The sequence below is a fragment of the Bombina bombina genome, chromosome 5 (genome assembly GCF_027579735.1).
Source record: "Bombina bombina isolate aBomBom1 chromosome 5, aBomBom1.pri, whole genome shotgun sequence".
NCBI classification, from domain to species: domain Eukaryota; kingdom Metazoa; phylum Chordata; class Amphibia; order Anura; family Bombinatoridae; genus Bombina; species Bombina bombina.
In genome coordinates, this window is record NC_069503.1 from 1,155,007,777 (window position 1) to 1,155,021,846 (window position 14,070).

Below are 14,070 nucleotides of genomic sequence, written 5' to 3' on the forward strand. Positions count from 1 at the left end.
ATTTACTGAATAAACAAAAACGTTTTTTCCTAACAGTGTCACCAGTAACTAATAAACCCTTCATGCAAGCTGAAAATCCTATCCAAGTGTCTGAATACAGCTTACCCTTCCCTCATGGGGATATTGCCAGCCTTTTCTAGAAATAACATAGTCTGTCTAGAAAAATATAGACTGAACATACCTCATATGCAGCTTAGCATGCAAACCGTTCCCCCAACTGAAGTTTTCCTGTACTCTTCAGCCTTTGTGAGAACAGCAGTGGATCTTATTTACAAAGTGCTAAGATCATCATCCTCCTTGCAGAAATCTTCATCCCTTTTCTGCCAGAGAGTAAATAGTACACACCGGTACCATTTAAAATAACAAACTTTTTCTTGAGAAATAAAAAACTTAACATTTTTGTCACCACACTCGCTCTGCCCTTCCTAGTACTTAGAGTAGGCAAAGAGAATGACTAGGGGGGTGGAGCTAAGGGAGGAGCTATATAGACAGCTCTGCTGTGGGTGCTCTCTTTGCCACTTCCTGTAGGGAAGGAGAATATCCCACAAGTAAAGATGAATCCGTGGACTCGATACATCTTAACAGAGAAAAAAATAAAAAAATTAGTGGCATACATATAGAACACACAAGATGAATAACTGCCTGAAAATAGGACAGTTTTGCCCCAATGACATCATGCACTATACAATGCCCAACCCTGTCAGCAGATTCCTTTTCAATGGATGCCTGTCTATTTAAATGCAGAGGTCTCAGAGCCATAAGTGACATCATTCCCTGTATAGGGGTCCCATATACTCCCAATGCGGCAGTACAAATGAGCTCATGTTTGGCTGTAGCAAGGAGCCTGCTCTCCTACACGGAACAATAGACAGGGGTCTGAGCAGAGGCTGCAGCAGCTGATCAAAGAGACTTCTCATCGGCCCTTTATCATTTGGCAGATATTGACTGCAGGCTATAGTACCTACACAGAAAACAAAGTCTTATGCAAGCCGCAAGAAGCCGGCTAAAGTTAAACACAGGACTCAGCACTATGCATATAGAGTGTTTGTGGCGGGATGCACAAAAAAAAAATGGTAGCGCCAAATAGAAAGCCGGTCTGAGCTAAAGGTGCGAATAGGCCGATACTGTCAATAAGCTTAACAATGATACCGGCTATGACCACTGCCCGTGGCATGAAAAAGTCTCATCCATTCAAAAGAACGCGCAGTGCATACGCTGCAGAACGCCTGTCAAAAAACACTGCTCGTGGCAGTAAGTGCAGACTAAGTGCATACCGCAACAGGAAAGATAAAAATATGGCGCCAAAAAGTAGACAGTAAGCTAATGGCGTGTATTGTGAACACCAAGATTAAGCTTAACGTAGCATACATAATTTAAGAGCAAAATAATAAAGAACTTGCCCCCACAAGTATTGTCAAAGCAAGGTGCTGAGCTATAAGTGCGCATAACGATCGCCACCAGGGAGCCCCAAATTCTGCACCTTACACCCACGGACTAAATGAAAGTGGGAAAAAAAACATTACTAGTCAGGGTAGAGAAATGTTATATAAAACTGCGGTTTCCTCCTCTCATTAAGAGTAAAATGGAGGCGCCGCCGAAGAAAAGGGGTAACGTACAGGCAAGTCCTGAAAATTAATCTCTTACAATAAAGCCCATAGAAGAGCTCAAAATACCTCCCCTTACCTTAGGAGTATAACAGGAGAATGCGGCTAAGCATCAGGGCCATTAGGTTTTAACTCATGGTTCTACAGAGAACCATTTATTATTTGAGAGTAGTCTGTTTTGTAGCTGGGCATGCTAATCAGTAAGCTATGACAGCCTCCAGTACTTGGTATTCCCAGGTGGTCGCCGGCTAGCCCTGACGCTTTCTGTGTAAGAGATTCTAAGCTGCTCTCTAAAAATAAAATTTATGCTTACCTGATAAATTTCTTTCTTTCCTTCATTTACTAGTGGGAAGGAGGAGGCAAAGAGCACCACAGCAAAGCTGTTAAGTGTCACTCCCCTACCCATAATCCCCAGTCATTCTACCGAAGGGAAATAAAAAAAGAACAACACAAAGGTGTAGAGGTGCTTGAGGTTTAGTAAAAAATAACTGTCTTAATAAAGGGTGGGGTCGTGGACTCTCCATATCCGGAAAGAAAGAAATTTATCAGGTAAGCATAAATATTGTTTTCTTTCCTAAGATATAAAGAGTCCACAACGTCATTCAATTACTAGTGGGAACCAATACCCAAGCTAGAGGGCACAGAATGAACAGGGAGGGAGAACAAGACAGGCAGACCTAAACAGAAGGCACCACCGCTTAAAGAACCTTTCTCCCAAAAGAGGCCACAGCCGAGGCAATAGTATCAAATTTGGAAAATTTGGAAAAAGTATGCAGAGAGGACTAAGTTGCAGCCTTGCAAATCTGTTCCACAGAAGCTTCATCTTTGAACGCCCAAGAAGAGGAGACAGCCCTAGTGGAATGAGCTGTAATTCTCTCAGGAGGCTGCTGACCAGCAGTCTCATAAGCAAAACAAATCATACTTCTCAACCAGAGGGAAAGAGAAGTAGAAGTAGCCTTCTGACCCTTACGCTTTCCTAAGAAACAAACAAACAGGGCAGAAGACTGCCGAAAATCCTTAGTCGCCTGTATGTAGAATTTTTAGAGCATGCACAACATCCAAGTTGTGCAACAGACGTTCTTTATGAGAAAAATGATTGGGACAGATAGAAGGAACAACAATTTCCTGATTAATATTTCTATCCAAAACCACTGTAGGAAGAAACCCCAATTTAGTAAGAAGAACCGCCTTATCCACATGAAAGATAAGGTAAGGCGAATCACACTGCAAAGCCGAGAGTTCAGAAACTCTCAGAGCAGAAGAGATAGCAATAAGAAACAAAACTTTCCAAGATAGCAACTTAATATCTATGAAATGCATTGGCACAAACAGAGCCTGCTGCAAAACTTTAAGAACAATATTAAGGCTCCAAGGAGGAGCAACAGGTTTAAACACAGGCCTGATTATGACCAGGGCCTGACAAAAAGCATCTGGCACATCAGACGCTTGTGTAACAAAAGAGATAATGCAGAAATTTGACCTTTCAGAGAACTGACTGAGAACTGACCTTCCTGGAGAAAAGACAAAATCCTGACCCTACTCCAAGATTAGCCCTTAGATTCACACCAATAAAGGTATTTACACCATACCTTATAGTACATTTTTCGAGTAACAGGCTTGCAAGCCTGGATCATGGTCTCAAAGACCAACTCAGAAAATCCACGCTTAGACAGAACTAAGCATTCAATCTCCAAGCAGTCAGCTTCAGAGAAACGAGATTTGGATGGAGAAATGGACCCTAATTTAGAAGGTTCTTCCACAGAGGCAACGTCCAAGGTGGCTGAGAAGACATCTTCACTAGGTCTGCATACCAGATCCTGCGAGACCATGCAGGAGCTATTAGAATTACCAATGCTCTCTCTTGTTTGATACGAGCAATAACTTGTGGAAGGAGCGCAAATGGAGGAAACAGGTATGCTAGACCGAAATCCCAAGGAACCGCCAGAGCATCTATCAGAGTTGCCTGAGGATCTCTTGACCTTGAACCGTACCTTGGAAGCTTGGCGTTCTGCAGAGACACCGTTAGATTCAACTCCAACAACCCCCATTTGAGGGTTAACCTGGAGAACACCTTCGGATGGAGAGCCCACTCCCCGGGATGAAACGTCTGTCTGCTCAGGAAATCTGCTTCCCAGTTGTCAACTCCAGGAATGTGGATGGCAGATAGACAACAATTGTGAGCTTCCGCCCACTGAATAATCCAAGCCACCTCCTTCATGGCTAAGGAACTCCGAGTTACTCCCTGGTGGTTGATGTAAGCCACTGAGGTGATGTTGTTTGACTAAAACCTGATAAACCGGGCTAAGGACAATTGAGGTCAAGCCATCAGAGAATTGTAAATCACTCTTAACTCCAAGATGTTTATGGGGAGAGCAGACTCCTCCCAAGTCCATAGACCCTGCGCCTTTAACAAGTCCCAGACTGCTCCCCAGCCTAGCAGGCTGGCGCCCGTGTTCACAATCACCCAGGAGGGTCTCCGGAAGCATGTGCCCTGAGACAGATGGTCCTGAGAGAGTCTCTTGTCGACTGGTCTAGATCTATCCTCTGAGACAGATCTAAATGGTCTCTGTTCCATTGTCTGAGCATGCATAATTGCAGAGCTCTCAAATGGAATCGAGCAAAGGGAATAATGTCCATGGAAGCGACAATCAGACCAAATACCTATATACATTTAGCCACTGATGGCCGAACAGTAGACTGAAGAGAGAGGCAAGGGGAGAGAATTTTGGATTTCCTGACCTCCATCAGAAAATATTTCATAGATAGGAAATTTTATGGTCCCTAAAAAACCACCCTTGTAGCTGGAACAAGGGAACTCTTTTCCAGATTCACTTTCCAACCGTGGGAATGTAGAAAAGACAACAATATCTCTGTATGAGAGTTTGCTTGTTGAAAAGATGGCGCCTGAACCAATATGTCGTCCAGGTATGGCGCAACTGCAATTCCCAGAGACCTGTTTACTGCCAAGAGAGCCCCCAGAACCTTTGAGAAAATTATGGGAGCTGTGGCAAGGCCAAACAGAAGAGCCACAAACTGAAAGGGTTTGTCCACAAAGGCGAATCTAAGGAATTTGTGATAATCCCTGTGGATGGGAACATGAAGATACACGTCCTTCAGGTCTATAGTTGTCATGAACTGACCCTCTTGGACCAAAGGAAGAATAGATCAAATGGTTTCCATTTTGAAGGACGGTACCCTGAGAAACTTGTAGAAGCATTTTAGGTCTAAAATGGGTCAAAAAGTTCCCTCTTTTTTGGAAACCACAAACAGATTTGAATAGAATCCTAGACCCTGTTCCCTTACTGGAACAAGGTCCTGAACGCAATTCAAGAATGCCTCTCTTTTTACCTGGTCTTCAGATAATCTTGAGAGGTGGAATCTGCCCCTGGGAGGGAAAGTTTTGAATTCTATTTGTAACCCTGAGATACTATGTCCACAGCCCAATGATCTGGGACATCTTGTCTCCACACTTGACAAAACAGGGAAAGTCTGCCCCCCACTTGATCCAAACCCAGAACGGGGGCCGACCCTTCATGCTGACTTAGACTCAGCTGAGGGTTTCTTTGATTGCTTCCCCTTATTCCAAGAATGATTGGGCTTCCAAGAAGACTTAGACTGCTCCTGCTTGGAAGAGGGAGACTTTTGACCTTTGAAGATACGAAAGGAACGAAAATTACTTTGATGTCCTTTGAGGCTGTTCTTCTTGTCTTACCGTAGAAAAGACCCTTTTCCACCCGTAATATCAGAAATTATTTCTGCCAGACCAGGTCCGAACAAGGTCTTCCCATTGTAAGGAAGTGCCAGAAGCTTGGGCTTAGAGGTAACATCAGCTGCCTAAGATTTTAGCCAGAATGCCCTGCGGGCTAGGACAGTGAAGCCAGACATCTTGGCTCCCAGTCTAATAACTTGCATGTTAGCATCAGAAATAAAGGAATTGGCTAGCTTGAGAGCCTTAATTCTATCTTGTATCTCCTCCACCGGAGTCTCTACTAAAATTGATTCAGACAAGGCGTTGCACCAATAAGATGCCGCACTTGCTACTGTGGCAATACAAACTGCAGGTTGCCATTGAAGACCTTGATGAACATACATCTTCTTCAATTAAGCTTCCAGCTTTTTGTCCAAGGGATACTTAAAGTAGCAGCTATGCTCTATAGGGTTCATAGGTCTCTTATCCGGAGTAGAAATAGCCCCTTCTACTTTAGGCACCGTGCGCCAAGAATCTTTAATGGTGTCAGCAACAGGAAACATCTTTTTAAATACGGGAGAAAGGAATCCCTGGCTTCTCCCATTCCTGTGAAATAATCTCCGTCACACGGTTTGGGACAGGAAAAACTTCCACAGAGGAAGGAACATCATACTATTTATTAAGTTTACTAGACTTAGGGCTGACAACTATAGAAGTATCAGAGTCGTCCAAAGTAGCCAATACCTCCTTTAACAGTACACAAAGGCGTTCAAGCTTAAATTTGAAGTTTACTTCTTCAGTATCAGATGAAGGGATAATACTGTCTGAATCTAAGATTTCACCCTCAGAGGCAACCTGCATAGCAGTAGGTGGAACAGAAACCTTACTATCTGAATGTCTAATTTTTCTCTTGCGTTTTCCCAGCATAGGAAAAGCAGATAATGCCACAGAAGATACCTGTGCAGCAAAATATGCAGGCAAATAAACTCCTCCAGGAGGCTGAGAGGAACTGCAGGGCACTGTATGTGACGCCATAGAGGCTTGGGACGTTTGAGGAGAAAGCTGTGGCATTGTCTGAACAGCATCATCCTGAGAGACAATGGGCTCAGAGGGCAACAATGTATCTTTAAATTTAAGTGTTCTAGCTAAGCATGCAGCACAGAATTACATAGGCAAAACAATGCAAGCATTTGTAAAAAAACACAGTGTTGGTTTAAGTTGGTTTCTACAATTCCCCACATTGTAGAAATGTTTTAAATACACTTTAATGTTAAGAATGTTTAATACCCCAATTTGGCTGCCAGAAGTCTCTAAAACGATCATATACTAGATCGACAGTGAAGAGACTGAAATTCAATGACGCCGCTCCGCTCCGTGAATATCCGACAGCAAAGAGAAGTCACATGACCGGCAGAGAGAGGAAACTACGCAAGCAAAAGGCGCGCGTTTCCCTCTGCCTACAACATAAGATGCAAGTAGCTGCAGCTGGTTACAAAATCAAGCAGTTCGTCAGTTAGCCTGTTCTAGCTAAGCAAGCAAAGGAAACCAACTGACAAATTTATACATAAATCCCTGTATTAAAACAGAATTTATGCTTACCTGATAAATTACTTTCTCCAACGGTGTGTCCGGTCCACGGCGTCATCCATAACTTGTGGGAATATTCTCCTCCCCAACAGGAAATGGCAAAGAGCACAGCAAAAGCTGTCCATATAGTCCCTCCCAGGCTCCGCCCCCCCAGTCATTCGACCGACGGACAGGAGAAAAAAAGGAGAAACTATAGGGTGCCGTGGTGACTGTAGTTAAAAGAAAGAAATTTATCAAACCTGATTAAAAAACCAGGGCGGGCCGTGGACCGGACACACCGTTGGAGAAAGTAATTTATCAGGTAAGCATAAATTCTGTTTTCTCCAACATTGGTGTGTCCGGTCCACGGCGTCATCCATAACTTGTGGGAACCAATACCAAAGCTTTAGGACACGGATGAAGGGAGGGAGCAAATCAGGTTACCTAAACAGAAGGCACCACGGCCTGCAAAACCTTTCTCCCAAAAATAGCCTCTGAAGAAGCAAAAGTATCAAATTTGTAGAATTTGGCAAAAGTGTGCAGAGAAGACCAAGTCGCTGCCTTACATATCTGATCAACAGAAGCCTCGTTCTTGAAGGCCCATGTGGAAGCCACAGCCCTAGTAGAGTGAGCTGTGATTCGTTCAGGAGGCTGCCGTCCGGCAGTCTCGTAAGCCAATCGGATGATGCTTTTCAGCCAAAAGGAAAGAGAGGTAGCAGTAGCTTTTTGACCTCTCCTCTTACCAGAATAAACGACAGAGAAGACGTTTGTCTGAAATCCTTTGTTGCTTCTAAATAGAACTTTAAAGCACGAACTACATCTAAATTGTGTAACAAACGTTCCTTCTTTGAAACTGGATACGGGCACAAAGAAGGCACAACTATTTCCTGGTTAATATTCTTGTTGGAAACAACTTTTGGAAGGAAACCAGGTTTAGTACGCAAAACAACCTTATCTGAATGGATCACCAGATAGGGCGGATTACACTGCAGAGCAGATAATTCAGAAACTCTTCTAGCAGAAGAAATAGCCACTAAAAACAGAACTTTCCAAGATAACAACTTGATATCTATGGAATGTAAGGGTTCAAACGGAACCCCTTGAAGAACTGAAAGAACTAAATTTAGACTCCAAGGAGGAGTCAAGGGTCTGTAAACAGGCTTGATCCTGACCAAAGCCTGTACAAAAGCTTGAACATCTGGCACAGCTGCCAGTCATTTGTGTAACAAGACAGATAGAGCAGAAATCTGTCCTTTTAGAGAACTCGCTGACAATCCCTTATCCAAACCTTCTTGTAGAAAGGAAAGGATCCTAGGAATTTTAATCTTACTCCATGAGAATCCCTTGGATTCACACCAACAGATATATCTTTTCCATATTTTATGGTAAATCTTTCTAGTCACAGGTTTTCTCGCTTGTACCAGAGTATCTATAACAGAATCCGAAAACCCACGCTTAGATAAAATCAAGCGTTCAATTTCCAAGCAGTCAGCTGGAGAGAAACTAGATTTGGATGTTCGAATGGACCTTGTACTAGAAGATCCTGTCTCAAAGGTAGCTTCCATGGTGGAGCCGATGACATATTCACCAGGTCTGCATACCAAGTCCTGCGTGGCCACGCAGGAGCTATCAAAATCACAGAGGCCTTCTCCTGTTTGATCCTGGCTACCAGCCTGGGAATGAGAGGGAACGGTGGAAACGCATAAGCTAGGTTGAAGGCCCAAGGCGCCACTAATGCATCCACTAGAGTCGCCTTGGGATCCCTGGATCTGGACCCGTAGCAAGGAACCTTGAAGTTCTGACGAGACGCCATCAGATCCATGTCTGGAATGCCCCATAATTGGGTCAACTGGGCAAACACCTCCGGGTGAAGTTCCCACTCCCCCGGATGGAAAGTCTGACGACTCAGATAATCCGCCTCCCAGTTGTCTACTCCTAGGATGTGGATCGCAGATAGGTGGCAGGAGTAATCCTCCACCCATTTGATGATTTTGGTCACCTCTCTCATCGCCAGAGAACTCCTTGTTCCCCCCTGATGGTTGATGTAAGCAACAGTCGTCATGTTGTCTGATTGGAATCTTATGAATCTGGCCTTCGCTAGTTGAGGCCAAGCCCGGAGAGCATTGAATATCGCTCTCAGTTCCAGAATGTTTATCGGGAGAAGAGACTCTTCCCGAGACCATAGACCCTGAGATTTCAGGGAATCCCAGACCGCGCCCCAGCCTAATAGACTGGCGTCGGTCGTGACGATGACTCACTCTGGTCTGCGGAAGCTCATTCCCTGGGACAGGTGATCCTGGGTCAGCCACCAACGGAGTGAGTCTCTGGTCTTCTGATCTACTTGAATCACTGGAGACAAGTCTGTATAGTCCCCATTCCACTGTTTGAGCATGCACAGTTGTAATGGTCTTAGATGAATTTGCGCAAAAGGAACTATGTCCATTGCTGCAACCATTAACCCTACTACTTCCATGCACTGAGCTATGGAAGGCCGTAGAATAGAGTGAAGAACTTGACAAGCGTTTAGAAGCTTTGACTTTCTGACATCTGTCAGGAAAATCTTCATTTCTAAAGAATCTATTATTGTCCCCAAGAAAGGGACTCTTGTCAACGGAGACAGGGATCCTTTTTCTATGTTCACCTTCCACCCGTGAGATCTGAGAAAGGCTAGAACAATGTCTGTGTGAGCCTTTGCTTTGGAAAGAGAAGACGCTTGAATTAGGATGTCGTCCAAGTAAGGTGCCACTGCAATGCCCCTTGGTCTTAGGACCGCTAGAAGGGACCCGAGCACCTTTGTGAAAATCCTTGGAGCAGTGGCTAGCCCGAATGGGAGAGCCACGAACTGGTAATGTTTGTCCAGAAAGGCGAACCTTAGGAACTGATGATGATCTTTGTGGATAGGAATATGTAGATACGCATCCTTTAAATCCACGGTAGTCATAAATTGACCCTCCTGGATTGTAGGTAAAATCGTTCGAATAGTTTCCATTTTGAACGATGGCACTCTGAGAAATTTGTTTAGAATTTTTAAATCCAGAATTGGTCTGAAAGTTCCCACTTTTTTGGGAACTACAAACAGATTTGAGTAAAACCCCAGACCTTGTTCCACAGTTGGAACTGGGTGTATCACTCCCATTTTTAACAGGTTTTCTACACAATGTAAGAATGCCTGTCTCTTTATTTGGTTTGAAGATAAGCGAGACATGTGGAACCTTCCCCTTGGGGGTAGTTCCTTGAATTCTAGAAGATAACCCTGAGAGACTATTTCTAGTGCCCAGGGATCCTGAACATCTCTTGCCCAAGCCTGAGCAAAGAGAGAGAGTCTGCCCCCTACTAGATCCGGTCCCGGATCGGGGGCTACCCCTTCATGCTGTTTTGGTAGCAGCAGCAGGTTTCTTGGCCTGCTTACCCTTGTTCCAGCCTTGCATCGGTTTCCGAGCTGGTTTAGTCTGGGAAGCATTACCCTCTTGTCTAGAGGCTGCAGAGTTGGAGGCCGGTCCGTTCCTGAAATTGCGAAAGGAACGAAAATTGGACTTATTCTTAGCCTTGAAAGGCCTATCTTGTGGGAGGGCATGGCCCTTACCCCCAGTGATGTCTCTTTCAATTCTGGCCCAAAGAGGGTCTTACCTTTGAAAGGGATATTAAGCAATTTTGTCTTGGAAGATACATCCGCTGACCAAGACTTTAGCCAGAGCGCTCTGCGCGCCACAATTGCAAACCCTGAATTTTTCGCCGCTAATCTCGCTAACTGCAAAGCGGCATCTAAAATAAAATAATTAGCTAACTTAAGTGCGTGAATTCTGTCCATAACTTCCTCATATGGAGTCTCTCTACTGAGCGACTTTTCTAGTTCTTCGAACCAGAACCACGCTGCTGTAGTGACAGGAATAATACACAAAATAGGTTGAAGGAGGTAACCTTGCTGTACAAAAATCTTTTTAAGCAAACCCTCCAATTTTTTATCCATAGGATCTTTGAAAGCACAATTGTCCTCAATAGGAATGGTCGTGCGTTTGGCTAGTGTAGAAACCGCCCCCTCGACCTTAGGGACTGTTTGCCATAAGTCCTTTCTGGGGTCGACCATAGGAAATAATTTCTTAAATATAGGAGGAGGGACAAAAGGTATGCCTGGCTTCTCCCACTCCTTATTCACTATGTCCGCCACCCGCTTGGGTATTGGAAAAACGTCGGGGTGCACCGGGACCTCTAGGAACTTGTCCATCTTGCACAATTTTTCTGGGATGACCAGATTGTCACAATCATCCAGAGTAGATAGCACCTCTTTAAGCAGTGCGCGGAGATGCTCTAATTTAAATTTAAATGTCACAACATCAGGTTCTGCCTGCTGAGAAATTCTTCCTGAATCAGAAATTTCCCCATCTGACAAAACCTCCCTCATTGCCACTTCAGATTGGTGTGAGGGTATGACAGAAAATTTATCATCAGCGCCCTCCTGCTCTACAGTGTTTAAAACAGAGCAATCGCGCTTTCTCTGAAATGCTGGCATTTTGGATAAAATATTTGCTATGGAGTTATCCATTACTGCCGTCAATTGTTGCATAGTAACAAGCATTGGCGCGCTAGAAGTACTAGGGGTCTCCTGCTTGGGCAAAACTGGTGTAGACACAGAAGGAGAGGATGTAGAACTATGTCTACTCCCTTCATCTGAAGAATCATCTTGGGCAACTTTACTATCTGTGACAGTACTGTCCTTACTTTGTTTGGACGCTATGGCAAAATTATCACACATATTAGAAGGGGGAGACACATTGGCTTCCATACATACATAACATGATCTATCTTAAAGCACAGACATGTTAAACAGGCTTAAACTTTTTAATAAAGTACAAAAACCGTTTTAAAACAAAACCGTTACTGTCTCTTTAAATTTTAAACAGGGCACACTTTATTACTGAATATGTGAAAAACTATGAAGGAATTATCCAATCTTAACCAAATTTTCACCACAGTGTCTTAAAGCATTCAAAGCATTGCACCCCAAATTTCAGGCTGTTAACCCTTAAAATGTGGAAACCGGAGCCGTTTACAATTTTAACCCCCTTACAGTCCCAGCCCCAGCCTTTGCTGCGACTTCACCAAACCCAGGGGAGTATACGATACCAAATGAAGCCTTCTAGGAACCTTTTCAAAGAATTCCAGACCCACACACATGCAGCTGCATGTACTGATCTCAAAAGTAACTGCGCAGTAATGGCGTGAAAATGAGGCTCTGCCTACTACAGAGAAAGGCCCTTCCTGACTGGGAAGGTGTCTAAACAAGTGCCTGACGTAAAAAACGTTCCCTAAAGTTATAAAAGTGTGAAGATCAACTTCAAACTGTATAAAATACCTAAATAAAGTAATCGATTTAGCCCATAAAAGTGTCTACCAGTTTATAGCCCATAATAAGCCCTTTATTCTGTTTGAGACTAAGAAAATGGCTTACCGGTCCCCATGAGGGGAAATGACAGCCTTCCAGCATTACACAGTCTTGTTAGAAATATGGCTAGTCATACCTTAAGCAGAAAAGTCTGCAAACTGTTCCCCCCAACTAAAGTTCTCTCAGCTCAACAGTCCTGTGTGGAAACAGCAAACGATTTTAGTTACTGTCTGCTAAAATCATATTCCTCTCATAAACAGAACTCTTCATCTTTTTCTGTTTCAGAGTAAATAGTACATACCAGCACTATTTTAAAATAACAAACTCTAAATAGTAGAATAAAAACTGCAACTAAACACCACATACTCTTCACCATCTCCGTGGAGATGCTACTTGTTCAGAGCGGCAAAGAGAATGACTGGGGGGGGGGGGGGGGGCGGAGCCTGGGAGGGACTATATGGACAGCTTTTGCTGTGCTCTTTGCCATTTCCTGTTGGGGAGGAGAATATTCCCACAAGTTATGGATGACGCCGTGGACTGGACACACCAATGTTGGAGAAACATAAGCCACAGACAAACTAATAAAGTATTTCTACAAAATTAGCCCAAAGAGGAAAAACGTCCCAATAAAGGGAAGATTAACCCCTAGTCTCAACATACATAATGTGCCTGCCCACTGCCAAAGAAAATCCTGTATAAAGGATCTTAAAAATGTCCCCATCTACTGCATATGACATATTCATCTTAAGTGCAAGTCTCCAAGATCTAGAAGACAAAAGCACTTACATGCAGTTTAGCTGTCCGGCAGGAAGACCGCTCACAAGGCGTGAAAGGACACATACTCCTTACAGAGAACTGTATTAAAAGAAAGAACAGAGTAGCCATCTCTGGCTTTCTGTACCATGGGCAGCAATGTGTTAGGAAACAAAGCAAGGACCACCTCACAACTTCCTAACTGCTTAAAAGCCACCACTACTCTACTGAAGAGATTGAAATAAGGAAGAACAGAGGGGCGCCTCATGTGTAATATCATCAAGTTTGTGTGAAGACACAATATAGTAAGAGCCAAGTGGGTACTCACATATTCGTGGAGCACCCCAATGTGCTGGTAGGTGCAGGCTGTAAATTTGACAGGTGTAACAGCTCACCCACAACTAGAATTGCTGTGTGCTGCAGTAAAAGGATGAAGCATAGACAAAACAAGCACTATATGTGCAGATCACTCAGAGTACAGTTATATCTACTTTGCAAAGTGCCAAATGGGTACTCACATGCTGGCTTAGCACACCAATGTGCTGGTAGAAGCAGGCTGGCAAATTGAGGGAAGGTGTGTCAGCTCACCCCAAGGAAGGTCTTCCCAATAAGCAGTATCCAAATGCAAGAATGGTTAAGCTCCCATATGATAGCAATGAAAGCAGACAGGTAAGGTGTGTCCACTCAGTTATTTTTCATAAAAAATGGTATTTATTATAAAAACAAAAATACAAAAGAGTGGAATAGGGGTATTTCAATATCCCCCTAAACATGCAATGCGTTTCTCGGCATAACACGCCGTTTCCTCAGGCATATGAAGATTGAAGAGATTGGCGTGGACTCAGCTAAACCCAAATCCTTGCTTGCAGGGAAAAGTACCTGAAAAAGGAATTAATTTCTTCAGACACCAAACTTCACCTCCTCCATTGACAGAGGTAAAGAGAATGACTGTGGATTATGGGTAGGGGGGAGTGACACTTCACAGCTTTGCTGTGGTGCTCTTTGCCTCCTCCTGCTGGCCAGGAGTGATATTCCCACTAGTAATTGAATGACGTTGTAGACATATTGTTGAGGACGTT

General features: G+C 43.8%; 1 protein-coding gene across 1 annotated transcript in view; it reads right to left on the reverse strand.

The window, feature by feature from the left end:
• The window catches only part of TONSL (tonsoku like, DNA repair protein), a 388,651-nt gene that overhangs the window by 16,421 nt on the left and 358,160 nt on the right, over positions 1-14,070 (reverse strand). The window lies entirely within an intron of this gene.